This window comes from Geospiza fortis, unplaced genomic scaffold (genome assembly GCF_000277835.1).
Source record: "Geospiza fortis unplaced genomic scaffold, GeoFor_1.0 scaffold538, whole genome shotgun sequence".
Lineage (NCBI taxonomy): Eukaryota > Metazoa > Chordata > Aves > Passeriformes > Thraupidae > Geospiza > Geospiza fortis.
The window spans coordinates 825,346-843,710 of record NW_005054368.1 but is presented as its reverse complement, the minus strand read 5'-3'; the positions used below and the strand labels follow the sequence as shown (position 1 = coordinate 843,710).

At 46.4% G+C, this 18,365-nt stretch overlaps 1 protein-coding gene across 1 annotated transcript in view; it reads right to left on the bottom strand.

Moving 5' to 3' along the window:
• MSI2 (musashi RNA binding protein 2) overlaps positions 1 to 16,608 on the bottom strand; it is a 186,957-nt gene extending 170,349 nt beyond the window's left edge. The window contains exons 1-2 of the mRNA XM_031059770.1: positions 16,588 to 16,608; positions 14,280 to 14,321 (exon numbers count right to left, since the gene is read on the bottom strand). The gene's annotated coding sequence lies outside the window, so the exon portion shown is untranslated. The remainder of the gene's footprint in view (positions 1 to 14,279; positions 14,322 to 16,587) is intronic.
• Between the last annotated feature and the right edge of the window lie 1,757 nt (positions 16,609 to 18,365).

The following is an 18,365-nucleotide window of genomic DNA, read 5'->3' as shown; positions in this document are numbered from 1 at the left end:
TTTCTATCTGAAAGTTTAACCACAACAGGTCTCACTCAAACAGCTTAAAGTTAAACCACTGCTCCCATTTGAGATCAGTCACCACAACAGGTATGGTATAAAATATACAACAGCAGACAGCTTCAATATACATTTTACTTTCATTTGTCTGAGATGTTTGTGCCAAGAATCCACTTGAGCCAGCTCTTCACTCGATTAGGGAGAAAAATTTGTTTTTAAAATGATTAAAAGCATAACACTGCCCAGTGTCATGTCCCCTCCAATAATCTTCAATTTGTGGGACTGTCTTTGAAACTGTAGCAGAGCAGTTTTACCACTCATAGCATGTATTTTTGATTTAGTAATCCCAACACTTCCAAAGGGGTTACTGGAAGGAAAAAAAGATACCATTAACCCATTGATTTTAAAAAGAAAACCAACAAAAAATCCCAACATTTAGCTATTTTAAGGGAGAATCAGATAGGCTTCAAGCCTATAGAGGAATTATGATTTATACATTAAAAAAATTTTTAAGAAAGAAAATTAAAAAGGCCGAGTGGGATTCCAACACATTCCCCAGGGCACAAACACCTCAGGACACCGGCAGTGCTCGGAGCAGACCCACTGGGCCCTGCTGTGCTCAGAGGTGCTGAGCTGGGCTTTTATGGAGACAAAAGGATGGGCCCCTGCGTGCCTTCCCTCCACAAACCCAGATAAATTCCAGCCCCGAAGTACAGGAAATTAAAACAGAATAATAGACTAAGAAAAACGCTTCCAGCAGGGAAGGAAATCCTGACCCAGAGCTCACGCCCTGCAAAGAGTTAAAGCCTCAGCCCCAGCCAGCCCTGCTGATCTTAGTGCAGCTGCTACCTGCAGCCACGGCCCCTCAGTAGCAACACACAAGGGGAAAGTGCAATTTTGAGCTTCTCTTTTCATCTCTATGGTGACAAAAAGCTCTGCAGAGGGAAATCAGGGTGCCTTCCACTCAAAAGGTTTCTCATTTTCAATGACTGCCTTTCACAATATTTTAATTAAATCTCTGGTGGGGAAGATTTAAAGGAAAAAAAAAATTAGGATTGTGGGGCTCATTTACAACAACGGAGAAAAAAAAGGGGGGAAAATGTATTTTAAGCATTTTTAAAATAGAAAGATTCTCTGGTTGAAGATTTAAGAAAAAATCTACCAGCTGCAAAGTTTTACAAAAGCAGCATGTGAAGGGGGCAGGAAGTCTTCCTGTAACAAAAACATTTTCATGCATGTAACATGTCTGTGGAATTTTAGGAGAGGCTGAAGGACCACCCAGCAAAGGGCCCTTTCCCACAGAGCTGAGCACAGCCAGGCACCCACAGGGTTCTGGAGAAGCCCCTGTGTCCCCCTGCAGCACAGCCAGGGATGGGGCAGCAGCCAGGGCTGGGGAGGCTGCAGGACAACAGCAAAGCATGGTGTTCATCTGTGTTTTTAGAAGTCTCAGCTCACTGCTACCAACAGCTCACAGCAATACCCACGAGCTGCCAGGAAGGGACAGGTCCATTCCATGAACCCCTGGGCACAGGACAGTGGGCACCCAGCAGGACACTCCAGACACCACGGTGTGCCCAGGTGAGCCCATCCTTTCTCCTGAGCCCCAGACAGCCGCAGCAGAGCTGCAGCCCCTGCCACGGGCAGCCTGCACTGCCCAGCTCCACAGGAACACCTCTGCCACAGAGGGAAAAGCTGATCTCATGGGAAAGGGCTGGAAGCACCAAAGAGGCACTGGGAGTTTGTACCACAGAGCACATGCAGAAAAGCAGCACCTGGCTGAGCACAGGAAGAGCAGGAGCAGACAAATGGTTGGGCAGCCCTACTCAAGGCCAGCAGAAGCCCCCAGACACATCCTTGCCCAGGATGCCCATTTCACTCCAAGGCAGCAGCATCCAGTGGAGAGTGGGGAAATGATGACTCTGCAATTAGAGCCTCCGCACGGCGCCAAGAGATTCAAGTGTGTTAATAAACCTAAAGCTCTGGACAAAGCACTTTGCCTCTCATCCAAGCTCCGTTGTATAATGTGGGAATAATACCCCTACTTCATCTAATGGAATTGCCAAAATAACACATTCCTCCTGCAAGGTGTGCTGAGCTCCCTCGAAAGCAGCACTGTTACAGCGCAGAGTTTTCAAGTATCTTGAACACCAGGCCAAGTGCATTGTTAACTTAATTTTTTGAAGTTAACAGAATACTGAAGTAAAAAGTCCAACTAGACATGGGAAAAGACATATTCTGATCCTCTAAAATAAAAACCGGGGTGCAGGGAGCTGCAGTGACACCTGAGCCTGGATGCCCCAAACCCCAGAGCCTTTGTCACTGCGCTCAACAGGGAGCACAAGGGATTCAGCCAGGCTGGCCACTTATCCAGCATTCCCCCCTGGCTGGAAATTGCTATTCTGGCAGTACCCAATCTTTAACGACTTCTGGACTAGTCTGCATTTGATTTCAGGGCAAAGGCCATGCCCAGAGGGAGACCCTGTGAGGAACTCCTCCCTGCAGCTCTCAGGTCGTTCCTAAGGCCATCTGAAAGACCACAACAAAATGGTTTACTGCTCACACAGGCTAAATATCAAGAGCTCTAACATGAAATACAACCTCTTTTCAAACCCACCAACAGGCAAAAAGTCTGTTCTTGAAAATAAAACACTGGTCAGGAGTGGGATCATTCAGGACCAAAGGGTTTTTTCTAATTGATGCAAGCAGAACTGCCTATTTTCCGTGTAAATTATTAATTTTCCTAAAATCATAATCACTGTTGCAAGTCGAGCTACCTCTGTACGCAAAACCCTTTCCACGTACATATTTTCCTGGGGGAAAAAAGGCTTATCCCCACAAAGGAGTATGAAATAAATTGCTTTACTGAAGGTTAATAATATCCTGTCGCCGTGGTAAAAGACTCAATTACAAAACCTTCAGAAGAGCTCCCAAGGAACTCATCTGCCTGCAGTGACAGAGGCTTAAATAGCCAAAATACACAGAAAGGCTAAGCACTTCCCAAAAGAGAGGAAAAGGGGAAAGAGATGGGGGGGTTAAGTAAAAAACCTGGAAATTGGACACTCAAGGTTACAAAAAAAAACCCAAGCACACATAACCACAGTTCCTCTCTGCACACACGATTCTCTATAATCTCAGCAAGAATTATGGCCTAGGGAGACCAACACTAATTTTAGTATCAGATTTATTATGCAGCAGGGAGCAGAAATCAGTCAGGCCCGTCTCTCGGTCCTAATGGGCAGAACTGGCTCACGCTCCAGGAAGGCTCTGCTGAAGAATAGCTCAGGCCTGGTGAAAAACAAAGCCCCTGGGGCTCCCCGAAGCACAAACACGCTGCGTTTCTTAGAAGCTACAATAAAACACAATGATACTCCTCATCTCTGCAGCGCTGCTGCTGGAGGAGCCCAAAGCCTGACTCACTCGACACCCAGGCCATTTCCACACATGGCCTCATCCACTCGTGGGGACTGCAGCTCCTCACCCAGCACTGCCCACGGCACAGCCAGGACACCTCAGCCCCCATAACCCTGCCTGTCCCCTCCTCCCCAGCACCTGGGAACACACAGCCCAGCACACTTCAGGTTTGGAATAACCCTCCTCTAAGGCACCAGCAATTCCCCGTTTCAAGTATTGCACAACACGTGAGCAGCACTTCTGTTTTGCACATCCGCAAAACAAGGGGGATGACAATCACTTACCTCATCTCTGTGTGGTAAGAACAAGGGCCACATTTAAACTAGTTTAAGTCATTTCAGTACACAAGTCCTTCCTGAAAGTAGGATGGTCTCCAGTAATGTACATACCACAGATTACCAACTAACATTTTGAATAAAACTTTTCCAAGAATCAGTTTGTCACTCACAGCTCACTCAGCTGAAGACCAGAAACTTTCAAACCATCACTATCTCACTTTATTTTCACATAGTGGGCAGGCAGGCACCTCTAAAAACTTCACTCCCTATTCTCTGTCTATCTAGACACTTTGCTAGAAGATCTCTGGTTTTGTTTTTGAAATGCCCTTGGAGCATACTAAGCAACTTAGAAGTTTTGCTTTGAGCTGCTCTGACAGAAGTTAGTGGAATATGTCCTGCTAACTCCAACACAAACACAATCATCACTAAGAAATTAGGAAAAGTCCATCAAAAACATGCATGATCAGGTCTGTTTTTCACCTGGTCCTAAAGCAGTGCAAGAGTAAATAAAAAAGCAGGCTTACAAATTTTGGATTCCCCTGCATCTATTCTCCTCCTTTAAAACAGCTCTTTTGCCCCAAAACTTCAGGAAAAAAAGCATAACCAGTCTCTCATTAAACAAATGCCTCCCCCACCCCAAAAATCACCCCCAAAGCATTACCTTTTTATGGCTCAAAGCAGCTCCAGACCATGGTGGACTGTCCATGAGGAGACCACAGCAGCTCTGGCTCCTACCAGCTCCTCCCTTGACTGCCCTCACCAGAGCACGTGACTGCAATCAAACCTGGGGCTGATAATTGGCTTCAGGTGAGGGACACACCTGCCTCATCAGCAGCACAGCAGGGGAGCAACGGACAGGTTAACTCAAATCACCTGTGCCCAATCTTGGGCTCACCCAAAAAAATCCAGACTCCGCACACACTGCTCCTGCCACTGCTTCAGCTGCTCAGCCCACCAAACCACCTCTGCACAGCCCAGAGCACATTTTCACCTGCATAGCCAGCACCAATAATCAGCCAAGAAATTCAGGACTTGCTCTCTGATCTCTGTTCCACCTCAAGAAGTGCTTGGCAGCTTCATTTGTCTGCCTCGATCCAACAATCTCCAGTTCTCAGGAATGCGAGACAAGCAGGTGCTGCTGCCCTTCTCTCAGCTGGAGCCAATTTAGAGCATTTCAAGGAAACACACCAAGGCACCCTACAACGACCAAGGGCTGCACCTGCCCAAGACCTCTAAGAACGTTAAGAAGCAGCAAAATTTGTCTGACCATGTCCATGTAAGAAGTTTACCCTGCCCCTGCATTCCTTCAGCTGCAACCAGGATGAAATAAGGTTCATGAGTAAGGTGCTCTGCAACAATACTTGTCCTCTCCTACCTGCTTCTCTCCCCATCACTTTCAAGTGAATTGACTCTTTATGTTACTTTCCACACACTGCAAGAGATCAGGATTACACAGCACCAGCTGAATAACGTTCTGCTCACACTATCATCAGCTTCATGCGTTCAGATGACAGTGATGGGGACTATAAAGGCACCAAGACAGATAATCACCGCTTATGTCTGCAATTATAGTTCCAATAAAGCTTCTTCATGGCTCTTGAGCACTAAGGCTTTTGGACTCGTAACTGAATTGTTTTAATATTTTTTTCTATTCCCAGTTTTGTTCTTTTCCTACTGCATACACATGCTTAATCGAGAGAGAAGACAAATGCCTCTACTAAAATATCCACTGGAAATACCTACAAAAAGAGGTCCACAAATCTAAACTGACTTCTTATGACAACCACAAAATCAAAGCCATGCTCACAAAACTTTGGGGGAATCATAACTGTGGAAGACTTTCAACTATCGTTGTATTTGACCGGGAAGATTAATGACATAGTGGCTGTGACCAGATGAAAAAGAGAGGGGAAAAAATAAAACACAGGACAATTACAATTCCCTCCTCATACATAAATTGCCAGGCATGTCACACAGAGCCTGCTGCTTCGATCCCAGTTCCTGGGATTAGGTGAGGCAGGAGTTTAGAGCACAAAAGGTGCTGTGGCAGGAGATCCCCACTGCCATCCACCCCTGGGGTCCCACGTGGGCTGGAAATGCCCCCAGGCAGGCATGGGGGTATAGAGGCTCAGGATGCTGGGGCAGCCTGTCCCCAGAGCTGTGCAAACACGTCAGGACAGGACCCCCATGTGCACAGGACTGGGATACCACGGCACCATCCCTCCCAGCTGCTCCCATGGGCACCCAGAGGGGAGTGGGCACAGCCTGTGGCACAAAGGAGCCAGCCAGCCCCCAGAGGAGCCTCTGGCATGGCTGTGGGGAAGAGCAGCCAAGGCTTACCTGGAGGCAGAGCCCCCCAGGACACCTGCAGTTCAGCATGCTTCCCCTCTCCTGCATTACTGAGGGCAGCCCTCTGAGCCCACCATAATCCTCTGGCAGGCTCCCCCCTTGCCCCCAGCACTGTGCCCCAGCCCCCAGGCTGCTCTGCAGCCATGGGACCAGCACCAGCCATAATTCACAGCACCAGCTCCCTCTCACATGCTGTGGCTGTGCATCCTTATCTTGCTTCCCCTCTCTGGAGCTCGGAAGTGCCGGTGCAGGGCAGGAACCTCAGCAGTTACAGCCCCCCTGAACCAGAGCACTGCCACTCCAGGCAGGGCCTCCCTCCCCGATTTCACAGTCAAAAGCCGTTAACAACAACAAAGAACCCCAGGTTAACCCCTCAAAGACAAGTGGCATAAAGAGCTGGCAGCACACAGTGCTGCTCTGCCTCCCACACTTCCTCTCCAGGCCAGGGATGCTGCCAACATCCCCTCAGACAGAGCAGCCGTTCACTGCGGCACCAAACCGGGGGCAGGAAGCTCTGTGCCACGCCGACATCTCTGCAAAATCCCCTGCTGCCCTTTTTCCTCTGACCCTTCATTTCCAGCCTCAATGGCAGCATCAGTACCAGGCCCACCAGGGCCTTGGTCGGGGTCCTACACGCTGTGCCAGGACCACCAGAGTCTGACCAACAGCCACTCTGCCTCCTCAGCTCTCAACCCCAGCCAACAGCAGGACAAACCCAGCCAACAGCGGGCCTGGGACATTTCCACAGCAGGTTTAGGAGGGTTTTTTCACCAGGCAGTGTTTGAAGAGGGTACAGGTAAATGTTTGGGGTGCGCTCAGCAGGCCACCCATCCAGGGCCGGAGTCTCAGAGCTGACCTACAGAAAGTGACTGGGGAGGAAGATGAGATGTTGGTGCAAATCAATCAAAACAACCCCAAGCACTTTTACAGTAGAGACTTTGTGAGGACAGGAAACTTCTGCAAGAAGCCAACAGTTTTTGCTGTAGTGGTCTCAGGGCTTGCTCAATACTCACAGGAGAGATCTCTCAGGGATCCTCAGGACATGGCAGAGGACAAGACCTGACACCACCCAACACAGTGGCTGGTAGCAGTCCCAGAGCAAAAGGTGGGGCAATACCCCCATCCTAGGAAAATTCCTATCAGATTTCCCATCTCAGCATTACCTTTGGATTTCTTCTCAATGTGTTCTGTTCCCTCCCACAATTCATTGAACACACCATGCTGCTATAGGCTCTGCAGGTCTGCCAAATACAACAGCAGAAGTAGGCGAATTTCACCAGCAAAGAAACATCTTTACACTCATTCGCACACTGTGCAAACCTTTGCCAAAAGGATAAATGCTCCATGTACATATGGGGCCCTGCACACAGCTCAGGCTGGAGCAGGGAATCACACCAACACAGCTCTGCACAGAAATGACTGATAACACAGCCAAAAGGATAACAAAACAGGAGCTTCACTCGTTCAGCAAGCACCGCAGAAGAATCCTTGGCAACATCCCCTTCATCAACACCTTCTTCCAGCAGGGCAACAACCACCAAACCTGCCAGTGCTGAGGGCTTGCAGCTGGCAAGCTTCTGCCATAAACCAGGCCCCTGACTTGAGCAACATCTCCCAGTCCAGCGGGATTCACGGAGACTTAGCACAAATGCCCAGCTCCTTGCAACCTCCTTTCACACCACACCACACTGCCCTTTGGGAAGATTCCTGAGCAGTGTTCATCCAGCAATTGGTTAAAGCCTCCCCAGACTCTCTATCCAGCAGGCATCCTCATTACACCAGCACTGAAGAAGCTGAAAGTCTTGTCTGCACTTCACAGTCACTATTTTAAATAAATCCAAACTTCAAAACTCTTCTTCACCCTGTGCTCCTCACCTTCTCTTTGATGCAAAACTGACCCACAGAACAACAGAAAGAGGAGTTCTGAGTCAGGCATACTAAAACACTGATTAAAACAGCACAGCACAGGTTTGGGAGCACTAGAGAGGAATTCTGTACCCTCTGGGCCATGCCAGCACTCGCAGCGACCCAGCCCTGAGCCAGGAGGGCTGGAGCTGCACCAGGACCCAAGGAGCCTTGCCCAGCCCCATCCCACAGCTGAGTGGCACACAAGAAGGAAAATAAAACCAGGGGGACTGAACTTCAAACCCTGGGAACTACTTAATTCACCAGATATTAGTTTCTTTCCCCCACCCCACCATTTTTCCCTCCCACCTGCCAGGCCACCTCATTACTGTCACTCTGCATCAGTTCTTGCTACAGTAGTTTTCTTGGACCTTTGCCCCTTCAGTCAGCTTGAAACCTCTTCCCTATTGTACATCAGAGTCAATGGGAAATTAATGCAAGTCTTTGCTGGGGGAGGGCAGGGCAGAGGCACTTTCTGCTGCTGTCAATACTTCTTTTACTTCACCCTTCCTGCCACCTACACTTCACCAACATATTAAGGAGCCTTGTCTGCATCTCACTGTGCTCGCTGAGGTCTCTGGGACTATTCCTCATGTGCAGAATTGCACAAGCCTTAGCAGGGTCCTTCTTTATAATACAAAGTTCCCAATCTTGATTTAAGCCTGCTCAGTCACAACAATACACCCAGCTGCAGATGGCCCAACACAGGGAATGACTGAGCAGGGGAGAACAACTTCCCAACATTCTTCAGATTTTCTCTGCGCTCAAAAAATAGAAGAAATACTTTCAACAGGAGAGCAGTAAAATGCCAAAGTTTAGAAGTAACTTATTAATACCGCATGCTGATCTGGCTACAAAGTTTCACAGTAACTTCCAAATTACTCAGCAAACCACAATTTCTAGAGCAGTAATATCGTAAAAATCATAGGCCACGTTGAACACTACTCACATAGTTTACAGAATTATTCCAGTGACTAAGGCAAACAGAACGTGCGATTTCAGGGCTAGAGACTAAATTAAGCTTCAATAATGACTTCTTTTTTTAAGTCTGATGCCACACTGACCCTGTAATCTGTTTTTTGAGGAAACAGCAGAATATTATTTTCTCGTGAGTGAGATCCTCCAGTGGAGGGGGGAATATGAGAGATAAAACTGCCTATCTGAAGGAGAAGCGATGGAACTGACCATATACAAAGTACTGTCAAATACACAAAGTAATCTTTTAATCTTTTTCTGCTACGGGCTTCACAGTTCAACAAAGCATTTAATAATGTGCTTTGAGCCCATGCTGATTCAGCAAAGCACTTACCCACATGCTTATGCCAACTTAAGTATATGCTTAAGTGCTTTCACACAATAGGGGCAGAGAAGACTCAGGCCCTGAGATGAACCATTTTCTGGAACAAGCTGTTTTTCCCTAAGACGACTGACTGTTTACAGCTTCTCCTCACTTTATAGCATGACCCAAAATGCATTTGAAGAGAACACTTAAGTACAACTGAAAAGCCAAATAACCATCAGGAACAGCAAGACCCAAGGTAGAGCTTAATGAACTAGAATTGTTCTTTGCTCCTTCTCTGCCCAACATACATCTTGATGCACACACCCCACCTTGCCCTGTTTCAGTGGCTCTCCTCTAAAAATAAATTCCAAGTTGCCTTTAATGCTCTGGATTTCACAACATTTATGAGACTATCACCAGAGTCAACAGGCTAAAAAAAGAATCCATTAGCATTAACTGGCCTGTCACTGGCAGTGACAAATAAATGAATTTGATGGTTTTAGATCAGTCATTAGTAGACCTACCCCCAGGCTGATAAAGGCTCAGCACTTTGCAGAGGAGATGCACTCAATCTGGAAGCAGAGGGGATGCACAGGGGTGTTAGCATGCTGCTCTCCTTCCATTTCCCTGACCTCCCTACCTCAGAACCTTTCCTGGCATTTACAAGTGCACAAAAGCCACCTGGTAGATGCCATCAAAAATAATCCAACAATTCAGGAAAACACAGGCAATGTAGAACCTCATTTTTAAAAAAATCCCAGGTCAGACAGTGTTCAATTTTAATTTTTAGTTAGCAGCATGTAAAATAGAAGGGAAGTACATTAGGACTATTCCTAACATGAAAGACATCCTTAGGCAATGAGAATGGAAATACAGACATTTTAACAAGCACAAGACGGTCTGTGGGGACGCAGGACAACATGAACAATCTACCTGAGTGATTGGGGAAAAGAAATACATGTTTACGTCTCCAAAATACAACAGCTACAGAAATCCAGCTCAGCTCCTGTTTCTGACAGAACTCACAGCACTCCACAGAAGGCCCTGCGCAGCCCCTTCTCCCTCTGGCTGTGACATGCAGGGACAGAGGTCACCCTCTGCCCCAGCCACAGCACAGAGAGCACAAACCCCAGCCCACAGACCAGGGCTCCTAAACCCTGATCCTCCACTGCCTGGGGCTGGGTTCACTCACACTCAAACTTCTCCACTGGCCCATCCAATGCCAGAGGGAAGCAGATTCCAGGAGCAGCTTACCCTGGACAAGGGATTCACATCAAGGGTGGTTGAACAAGACACCCAAACAGTGGCCATGGACCACCCAAAGAAATCCCCCAGACCATCTGGGAAGGACTTCACACTACTCTGCACACAGATGGTACCATGATTATCATCGAGCTACTCATCCATGCCTGATGCCAAGATCAGGAAATACTTCCTCTCTTACTCCACCCAGACCTGCAAATGCAGGGGAATCTAAAAAGAATTTTTAAAAATCATTGGGAAAAGGTCTGACCTTGGTGTTCTTTACAGCCTGGTGGGGAAGGAAGGGTGGGCAGGAAGGAAAGAATCCTGAGTTCTGCTACTGTATCCAGTTCACACTCTTTTGAGAAAAAAAAGAAACTTCAAAGTCTACCTAACACCTAAAATAAGATGGGAAGTAGTAGGACTAACCTGGAGGAGTTTACAGGCAGAAGCATGGGAGAAAACAAGCAGAACTGTTGATTTTCAAGGTCCATCACTTGCTTTGGAATAAAATCTCTCCCTGCTACTCTGGCTGAGGCCTATCAGACAGGCAAGGGACGCAGACACCCCACCCACAGCTAACTTAATTGGAATCAGACATCCAAATCCACTGGTTAGCTTTAAAACACAATCCCAGGTTAGCCTGGGCGTTATCCCCAAAGGCCATGCCCTCCATTTGCTGCTCTGGAGCAGGCAGCTCCACAGTCCCACAGCCAAGGAGAGCTGCTGGCACTGCCTCCTGCCCAAGAAGGACCAGATGTGCACAACTGCTCAGAGCCCCCGTGCCCAGGCAGACAGGAAACCCAGCCGGCCACAGGCACAGGGGGCCAGGACAGCCCTGCACCTCTGTGATAAATATTCTCCAACCTAACAGAGCAGGTAACATCAGAAATGGCAGGCTATGGGTAATAGTAACTCAATTATTGCAGCCTTCAATATTCAAAAGGGGGTACAAAACTACTGGCACCCCATCCCTGCTGCGTTTGAAGGACTTTTTAAGTCAGCAGAGTTACAAATGATCTCCTGTTACAGAGTGCCTTCCAGCACTGGGAGCAAGGCAGATTTTTATCAAGGAACAGCAGCCCCGAGGAAGGAGACTTATATTCCCCAGAAGGCCAAGGAGTTAAACCCTGCAGCAGATTTCCTGAAACAACAGCTTCAAGTGGTGCTGGCCTTCCCAAGGAGAGCAGGATTACACACCCCGGTAATCCAGGGGAGGCACTCAGGAGGATTTCTGCAGGGTCATTCTAAGGAAACCAGGGAAGAACGCCGGGCTGTTACAACCTGCCACTGCTGGCTCGGGAGCCAATCTGCATCACCAGAGAGGTGTCAAACCGCGGAGACGCGGTTTTAAAAGCCGAAATAAAATAAAATAAAACATTTCACTGGGCCGGGGTTTGAAAGGGCAGGGCTGGGCAACTCCAGTGGATCAGGAGGGGAGGAACAAGTGAGTGTGGGCTGGCAAAGGCAGGGGCAAAGCTCAGCTGGAAGGACAGGGAGGGATGGATGGATGGATGGATGGATGGATGGATGGATGGATGGATGGATGGATGGAGAAGGGGGAATGCACCCCCAGCCTCGCTTCACCCCAGCCCCCATCACTGCCAGGAAAAGCACAGGGAAAGAAAAAAACCCCAAACAAATCCCTATTTTACTAAACGTACCAGGAAGGAAGATTACTTAGGGGAAAAAAAAACCCAAAACAAAACAAAAAACAAATTCTCTCCTTGCACCTAGAGAGACAGAGACATTTCATTAAATGCCATTAATCTCCACAGACCCAAGCATTAGCCAGTTAATTAGACTAAAGTACAGTCACATTTTAACGCTGAGCATTCACTATTCAACTGGGATAAATGAACAACTAAAGTCCAAAACCTTAATTCAGTATCTAATTAAAAAAACAGAAAACAAAATATTCAGATTATGAAATGCTTGCCAGAATAATACATCATAATTGATGTAAAATCTGCTCTTTACTGCATCTGATTTTCTCCAGTCTCCAAATCAGGCTGTTTTCAATCTTCAGATTTTCTTCAAGTGCCCCGTAGAAATCCCAACACTTTAGAAAGGACAACTGTGTAAAAAGCAGCAACAGACACTGCTGACCTCTCCAGAGAGAGCGAGCTCCTGCTAAGAGTGGAATTTGATGTCTATTCCAGCATTTGCCCCACGCTTGAAAGATGTCTCCTACCAAAAACCAAGGGAAAAAACCCCCTACGTGTAGAAAAACAAAATCCCCTTTGTCAATACAACCTGATTTTGCATTCTTTAACGCAAAAATTTAACTCACTAATATGCTCGACACAAAACATGTCCTCGTTTTTTTAATTGTTAGAGAAGAAATCACATGGGACAGCTTAACAGCTCTGTTGTACCCATTACAAACTTCTCCAAATAACACTGTAGAAACAGATAACTGGCACTGAAGACAGTTTAAAATGTAAATTAACCTTTAGAAGGTATTGGGAAGGAGGATAGGCACATCAAGCTCATGATCAAAATTCTGTCACCTTTAAATTGTATATTACAGATGGCATCAATCCAACAACATAATCCAGAAGCCACAAGCCCCACACACTATAAACTCTTTGCTCAGTGCAGAAGCAAGCCAGGCACACTATTATTCACCAATTAGTAATTAGGTATGTCCTAGGAAGAAAAGAACCTCTAAACATTTGCCTACATTAGTCTGGTTAAAAATTCTGTGAGTAGGCTGTTGGGGTTTGCTCTCTTTTTTTTAAGAGCTCCCCAGCACCTCACCTGTGCCATGCCTGGGGGTTTGAAATGACACAGGGTTTTTCCTAGATGCCTATTTTGTGCAATACTTAACATCATGGTTCAACACACCCAGTTACACTGCTTACTTTCGTGAGGAGCTGTATGCAATAGCAGTTCAGGCTGCTGGTCAGGTAGTTTCCCACCACCAGCTTTAAACCTCTCTTCCTTATTGACTTGCATGTACAACTTTGCAGCCTTTTTCTCCCGTTTTTACCCGAAGACTGAAGTTACCCAAGATGACAAGTGTATACACAAGTGCCATACATCAGTTAAATTAAGTTTTTCCAATAGACTCTCAAAAACAAATTAAAAAAAAGTCAATTGCAAAAGTTTTCTTTCAGCCTGTGGCTTTCAAAATTCACACGCTGCAGGTCTGGCTTTGAAACTGATTTGTTTTCATTAGGCACAACCTAAAGAGCAACAACCACTTGTACTCCACGGGCAGCTCCTGCAGGAGAAATGGCACCAGTGGCATTTGGAGGGAGGGCAGGGGCACAAGCTCCTGTGTCCCTGCAGGTCCCCGTGCCACGGCCAGGACTGCATGGCCAAGCCACTGCTCGGGCAGCCTGACCAGCTGGACACCCACAGCTCCTACAGAACAACAGCCAGCAGCCCCCAGAGCTCAGAGCCTCACCAGGAACTCGCCATGCGAGCCTTACACACAACTCCACACACATCTCTTGAGTTGCACAAAAGAAAATTTGCAAACAATGAAGGCAGAGATAGATCCCCATCCATCACAACCACAGAACTGAAAGCTCAGCTCAAAACAAGCCTGAAGCCTGCACTTAATCCAAGCACGGTTCATAAACCCAGCCCAGGGCCCAGAGCAGCCGCCCGCTCCTGCTGCCCAGCCCGGCCCAGCAGCTCTGCACGGACACAGAGCAGCCTCCTGGGCCTCAGCCACACACTGACCCCTCCAGCAGCAGCTTTCAAAGCTTTCATTGCCAATTCCCCGGCTGAAACCCGAACTGCCTGGCAACAATGATTCTCTGTGTGCCTGAAATCCTATTATCGATCCTCCTACTTACCTTGGGCTGTGCTCGTCGGGGAAACGCAACTTTAGGGTCAATCTGAGGAAAAAGAAAGGGGAAATCAACAGGGTAGCTTTGGTTGTCATTTCACATTATTTTGATTTTAAATCACTGAATTATTAATCCCTCATTTCTCAGGCTTGCAATTCAGCACACCGGGTCATCCAGAGCTACTCTGGAAATGATAGGTCACAGTCTTAGGTTTGTCTGGGGAGTTTGGCAGGGGTGGGGAGATGGGAAGACAGGAAGAAAACATCTCTCCTGCACTTCTCCTCCATCATCTTCTGGGCAGCAATCCCCGTGGGTGCTCAGGGAGCTCTGGATCAGTCTCTCGGTGCTGCCTCTACCACCAAAACTGCATGTTGAGGATTATCCACATGCCCTAGAGATTGCACAGGAAGGGGACCAGCATTCCTGACCAACATCTTAACTTGGTGGCTTTGACACCTGCCCCTTCCTGCACTTGGGTTTGGGGTTACTTTTTTTTTTTGCTGCTTTGTTTTGCTAACTGACAAGCAACATCATACAAAAATGGAAAGCCAAAAGCAAAGTCAAATTATTCACATTTCAATTATTAAAACTGAAACATTTGAAGGACTAGAGTCTCCTCCACAGTAATATGCCCAACTGATGTGATTTACTCACTCTCAAAGAAAATATGTGAGCAATGGAAAACTCCAAAGGGGCATTTCTGGGATGGGGTGGGAAGGGAGGGGAGTAAGTTACAAACGAGTTTCATGTGTGTGAAATATACACGCACTGAACTCAAAAGTAAACAACTTCCTAAACAAGGTTTTCCATTAAGGAGTTACTCGAACTATCCATGTATGAAGCACGTCACCACAGACAAAAAGAAAAGGGGAAAAAAAAATCCTTGCTTTACCCCCCTGGCCTGTTTTAAGATGCAGCGTTGGCTCCCCTTGCGCTGCATGAATTAGCACGTCCCCTCTGCATTCCAAAACGCTAATTCTGCAACCTCACACAACTTCCACGGGGGTCATCTCTAAAAAGGGACTCCTCTCCCCCATTCAAAAATTGCATGAAACCAAAAAGGCACCACCGCAGGCACAAAGAAATGGCACCCGGTGGTGTTTGGAGGGAGCAGGCAGGCTGAAGGCTGGATGTAAACAAAACCATCAGACCTTCCCACAGCAGCTCCCCTAAATCGCAATACAGCCCCTGTGTGCTGCTGGCTTCACTGCTGGCTCTCAGCAGCACCTGCTCTCAGACATCTCCTACAAAAAGGGTCTGGAAAAGGATGTTCTGAAGTACTGGATCCTACCTGAACTGCGCAACCTGCAACTGCTTTCAGTGCTGTCCTTGCCTGTGCAACCAGCTGATGCCACTAACGCTGGCTGTGTTAAGCATACTCAGAAGGACGGGCTTTTTTAGAGTTTGGGACTGGCTTTTGTTGTGTTTCTCCCCCCTCAAGCAAACCCTGATGAAGAAGAGGAGATGGTTCCATTTGGTATTGTTATTCCTGTGGTGATAAATATTCCTGTCACTGCTAAATAACCACGGGTCTCTTCTAAAAAGCAGTTTTACTCAATTAATTTGTCAAAATGGGAAATACCGCAGACATTTGATGTGCAACTGATAAACTGATTTGCCTCTATCAGAAACAAATATTGTACCTTTTTTAGGACACACCTGAGAAATGAGCGATTACATGCCATTTTATTGTTCAAAAAGCATAAAAAGTAAAATTATTTATCTAGAGAGCTAACCTTTTCATAGAGATTAACATTATCTACAAATATATTCAGCACTGACTAGGCATTTGTCTACTGGGGAAATACAACAGGTACGGATTTTCCACAGCAATACCCAAAGGTGGAAAAATATGCACTTTTCTATGTTTGCTCCAAAACTACAGGTTTTCCCACCAAAGAACACCAGGCCCACCAGAGGGACATCACTGCAAAGTCCTGCTGGTAAAAAGCTGGGAGAGCCATTAAACTCCAAAGCAACACATTCATTTTTGAAGGTCAGTTCAAAGAGCATGGAGTCCCTTGCACCACAGCGACAGATTTTCTAAAAGAACTGAATTTTCCTTCCCACAACCTTTTGCATAAACACCACCAGCCTTTGAAAACAAACACTAGCAACGAATGTGGCAAATCCATACCTTTTGCATAACCCTGTCAACTATTTAAACAACAACCAGAAAGGAAAAAAAAAACAAAAACAAAAAACCAAAGTTCTACCAAAAAAAATTAGTTAGTTAGGTACAATTCTACTTACTGTATCTACAAGTCCTCTAGGAAATGACTATAATACTATTTCTGATATGAATGGCCATTACCTAAACAAAGCTTTTAACGTAACTGTAAACAAGAGCGACGTTTCCATGCCAATACCCAACCGATCTGCCTCCTGCGCTGAACGTTGAAACAGAGTCAAATGCCTTGTTATACTGCACAACAGTTACTACAATACTCTACAAATACACGCCTGAAAGGACCTGCCTGGCTCTGGGCTTCACTTTTAAGCTGAATTACTGATTCTAAAGTCAGTTTTGTATTTGGATTGATTCAATCATTATCACACAACCAAAACCGAGGCAGATTTGCCCCGGTGAAGCTCTTCACCCCTCCCCCAGAGAAGAGCAAATTAATACATTGCAGGGACTAGACTGTGATACAAGAAAAAAGCTGGGGGAGGACCTAATTATAGTCAGAAATATGACAGGGTGTCCTCCCATGATTTTTTTTTTTAAACTCTCGTTCAAGATACTGTTTGCCTTTGTTCTTCTTATCTAAATTTATCTTTAAAAACACATAGAGAATATAGCTGTACATGAAAAGTCTGGTGAGTTTAATTTCAGGAGCATGGTTGAATCAGTTATCTTACCATATCTGATTAAACCTAAAATCAAATTATTAAGGCATGTGAAAGCATGGGCTTCGTGTTCAGGCAAGCCCAGCAGAATCTGTAGGTCGAATTAAAACACTAGATTCCACCTGCTTCTACAAGAGCTTTAGGCTTTTTGTTTCCATATAAATTACATTTTTAAAAAATACATATCCTCATGTTTGCTCCCTGCTTCTCCCTTTCTTCATTTAACTATAATCTCGCACACACAGGCACCCGTGAGATGTTGCAGCACCGAGACAGGATTGCTCCTAACACCACGCTCAGGCTAAAATAAACCCCTTAAGCCCCAGAACACCGCCTGTAAACCCCAGTGACAGCAAGGAGCACACTCGATGTGCCCAGCAGAATGTCTCTGCAGACAGCTCCCTTCCCAAAACACAGCCCCCTCCAAGCCAGCAGCACCAGAGCACTGATGACCTCTAGCAGTGTCCTTCCCCCCTCCCCTCCCAGCTCTGCCGAGGCTCAAAACTACAACCAAGTAGGAGGCACAAAACTTCATCTTTTTGCTTGGCCTCGGTCACAGGGAGAAAACAGGGCCCAGAGCTGCACTTGCCCAATACCTTTTGTTTGACCCAACACTGAAAGAACCACATTGGGGCAGGGGGCAAACCCAGGCGTGGAATTTTTGTTAAAAAAAAAAAAAACAAAAATGTAATGTTTATTTAAAGAAAAAAAAAATCAGCTGCATCTCACAAGCATTTTTTTCCTTATATTATGCACTGGAGACTGAGCGCAGCAAAAAGCTCTGGAGAAACAACAACACATTAAGACTTGTGCTTCTCTACCACATCCACTCTCCAGCTCTTGCAGAGCTTCCCATAAATTACCGCGTGCATTTCGCCGGGGCCCTGCCATCACAGGTGAGGGGACCTCTCCAAAAAATGACTTTGGCAAATGACACGAGCAGCAGCTTTCTCGGTTTGACAGTAAGTCACTCCCACCTTGAAACGCGGTCAACAATACATAAATAATCAATCAAAAGAATCACAAAGTTCCCTGCAGAAAGCATGCCGCAGCCCAACACTAAAAAAAGTTGGATTTTACTCCACAGCTTTTTCAATGTCACCGCTCAATAAAATATAAGGCCGGGGGAGGAGCCAGCGGTCGGTATGGGCGAATTCCGATTTCAAAAAAAAAAAAAAAAAGAAAGTTACCGCTTTTGGCAAGTTAAAAAGCAGCGTCTATAAAAATATAAAGGAGAAGCAG